Source organism: Eublepharis macularius, chromosome 15 (genome assembly GCF_028583425.1).
Source record: "Eublepharis macularius isolate TG4126 chromosome 15, MPM_Emac_v1.0, whole genome shotgun sequence".
Lineage (NCBI taxonomy): Eukaryota > Metazoa > Chordata > Lepidosauria > Squamata > Eublepharidae > Eublepharis > Eublepharis macularius.
The window spans coordinates 57,372,927-57,376,474 of NC_072804.1; the positions used below are offsets into that span (position 1 = coordinate 57,372,927).

The following is a 3,548-nucleotide window of genomic DNA, read 5'->3' on the forward strand; positions in this document are numbered from 1 at the left end:
CCAAGCCAGGGGGAGTGAAAAAAACGCCCCAGGGCCCGCTCACCAATCTGATTGGAGCAGGTCCTGAGCAACACAGCCATTTCTACCTTTCTACCAGTTTAACTTTCACCCCTCTCCCCAGGGAACTCTGGGAAACGTAGTGCAGTGACAGGAGGCCTTGGGCAGAGCTGGGTAGGGCTGACTTCCACATGGTGTGGTCTACTTGGCTACAGTTTACCCTGCATTCCTCGTGGTCCAGTGCTGTGTTTTAAACTCACAAAGCAAGAATTGCACACTGAGATCTCTTAACCGCCAAGGCATATCCCTTCTGCAGTAATGATTCCAGTGAGGAGTGGCAACAGGAGTTAGGAGGGGATCCCTGTTCCTCTTGAACTTGCCCCAAGACTCCTGCATCTCCAGTATGCAGTAAGCGGCCCTGATTCTGCTGAGGATCATAAGAAGCAAATGCTCCTGGATCCACGCATGGCTCACCTAGCGCCACCATTTGTGCCAGCATCCCAGTTACAGGCGGCGGGTGCCTTGCCCCAGAACAGGTCCGCTGGTCTGTTACCGGGTGGAGCTGCCCCTGGCGTAAAGATCTCTGCACAGAATTCTCAGCACTTTCACAAAACTGTACAGTTCCCAGAACTTGAGGGGTGGGAGGAGAGTTAATCTGGCATACAAGTTTGGCGTAGTGAGAAATCTTGGGGCACAAGTGTGCTTTACCCCAAGATCCTGCCTTATAACCTGCAGGTGCGTGGGATGGGACAACGAAGAGAGGGTGAAGAAGGGGGTAGGCAGTTTGAGGGCCACCAGTATTCATCCCAAACAAGTGCCCCTCTGGGATTTCTGTTCCTGTGAGGTCCGTCCTCATCTCCTATGACAGCGAGATTTCTGCAAAAGATACCTGTCGTGGTCCCCAGGCCATGCCACATGGAACACCAGGGTGCTTCCACTCAGGCCCCGGCTGCATGGCCGGGGGGGGGGGGCTGCACGCCAGAGCCAGAGCCCACCCCTTCTTGCCCGCAGACCCCAGATGTTCCAGGCTCACCCACAGTGCCCTGTGCTTCCGGAGAGCTCCAGAGCCAAGAGGTCCTGCCAGAGCAGCGATCCAGGTCCCTTTCCCACCCAAACAGCCACAGAGCCTGCCTGCAAACATAAAAGCCTGCTTAGAATTATTTCAACTTAATGTCAGCATTAATCACCCTGGAGCTAACGACGTGTTGATGGGATTAGTAATTTTTTTTTCCGACATGTAATTCAATTAAACACCTCCACTTGTTTCTTTTTCATTTAAATAAATTAAGTCTTTCCCATCTGTTGGGGGGAAGAAAACGTAGAGGTAAGGCCAGAAAGAGAGTGAGAGAGAGGGAGCAGCACTAGGAGGGCCGTGGATTCGGGAGTGGCGCGTTTCTCCTCTGTCCTCCGTGAACAGAGCCAGCCTTGCCATGGGGATGAGAGCGGCAGCTGCCAGGAAGGGGCACATTTTACATGCCAGTGACGGTGGCTGTGCAGGAGGCGGGTCAGAGCCACAGGGCACGAGGCCCTGGGAAATTCTCTTGCTCAGCTCCACAGAACCCTTCAGCCATGTGCAAGAGCAGTCTACCTCAAGGAGCACAGGACAGACAACACAGGCGTGGCCTCCCGCGGCGTGGAAAGGCTAACCCTTCCTGCTGACTCTGCGAGGTCTCGGCGGCGCCTCTCCCAGCACCAGGGGACCGAGATCCGGCTTTAACTGGAAGCAGAACCATGCCGAGCGCACTCTGAGCTGCCGCCGACCCACAGCGGGAGAGGCTGGGGCCAAACAAGAGGGCATCCCTGTGTGCAAGCAGCCCTTAGGCGGGGGGGGGGGGCAGAACTGCTTGGCTTGCAGGTCTGGAGATCAGCTGAGAAGAAGCTGTTTGCCAGGCCCCTCTGCCCCCCCACCCCCACCCCCACCCCCGGGGCAACAGGGAGGGGAATTGGGGTCCTCTGGCTATTCCATACAGGCAGACAAAAGTCGGATCTGGGGCCTTGGCAAAGTGGGTAAAGCAGCCCAGGAGAGGACAGCCCAGACCCAAGGCCGGGCTGGCACTGCCTGTCCCTTGAACCTCCATGCCACATAGGGTTGCCAGCCTCCAGGTTGTGGCTGGAGATCTCCTGGAATTACAACTGATCTCCAGGCCACAGAGGTGAGTTCCCCTGGAGAAAATGGCTGCTTTGGAAGGTGGACTCTGTGGCATTATACCCTGTTGAGGCCCCTCCCCTCCCCAAACTCCACTCTTTCCCGGCTCCACCTCCAAAATCTCCAGGAATTTCCTAACCTGGACCTGGCAACCCTAATGCCACATCTCTAGCCCCTCCTCTCCCCTCCGCCCAACAGGATGCTCTGGCCTCCTCCTTGGACTACACTTCCCAGCATCCTTTGGGGAGGAGCGGGGGGGGGCAGCTGTCCAGACCAGCTCCCCGCCTTCCGAGGGGTCCCGGGAGCCAAGCAACAGCGGGCCGGGGCGCGGGTGCGGAGTTCGCCCTGCAGCGATGCTCTGCGGAGGACTCCAGCCCGGTCCTTGGCTCGTCCCCGCGGCGGTAGCCGATTCCTGCTCTCGAGAAACACTCCGCCGGGAGCCGACTGGGGCGCCCGGGGCCTTTGGAGGCGGGCGAGGCGGCTGCTCCGCGCGCTCCGGGCTCAGTTGCGAACAAGCGCGGCTGGTCGGCGGCATCCCACTGCAGGTCAGAGGGCAGCCGTGCCCGTGAAGAAAGGCCCTGAAGCGCGATTGAGCCGGAAGCGCGAGAGTCGGGTCCAGCAGCCCCTCAAAACCAACCGGATTTCCCGGGTAGATTTCCAGAGCGCTCCAACTCTCCAAAGCGCCTGCCCCGGAAATCTAGTTGGTCCTTCGGGTGCAGCTGGGCCCGGATCTTTCTCTTCTAATACAGGCCAGCTCAGCTACCTGCCTTTAGGAGGAAGAGTATCTAATTGAAAAAAAATACGAACTGCAAAAGTAAACGCTGGGGGGGAAAGAATGAAGATTATATTACAAAGCGTCGATTTGGTAAAGGTTTGGAAAATAAGAGGATTGAATTAGGAAAGAAGCGTAGTTGATAGTAAGAAAAAAAAGGTGAGTCACTGCATATCTATTCTTTGTACCAGAAAAGTTCAGTCTCCGTAGAGACTGTCAAAAATTGCCAATGCCGACTATATTTCAAGTCGTCATGGCGGGGTATTGGGAAAAGTTTTCAATTAGCAATAATCGCGCCTCGGATTAACCTCATTGGCTACGATACTGCCACTGCGCAAAGCTACCTCTGCGCTGCACCGGCTCCAGGGCTCTCCGGCTGGATAGCTTTTCAGGTCACAGCGAGGCGCTTCCTCTCGGCGATGCCAGGAAGGCTCGGAAGGGCCGCCTGCCTCCCCGCGCAACGCGCGCCCCACACTCGCGGTCCCGGAGGCTGCGGAGCCGGATTTCTCCCGCGTCTCCCTTTCGGCGGTGTCCGGGCGCCTCCCCGCAAAGGTTTCTGGGCCTCTATGCAAATTTAGACAACTGCGTCATCGAGTTTCAGACCTAGCCCGCCTGGGAGGGCAGGCGGAGTCA

At 57.3% G+C, this 3,548-nt stretch overlaps 1 non-coding gene across 1 annotated transcript; it reads right to left on the minus strand.

The window, feature by feature from the left end:
* Positions 1-3,116: 3,116 nt before the first annotated feature.
* On the minus strand, positions 3,117-3,257 carry LOC129343751 (U4 spliceosomal RNA). Its single transcript, XR_008598327.1, has one exon. It is a non-coding gene; the product is annotated as a U4 spliceosomal RNA (small nuclear RNA).
* Between the last annotated feature and the right edge of the window lie 291 nt (positions 3,258-3,548).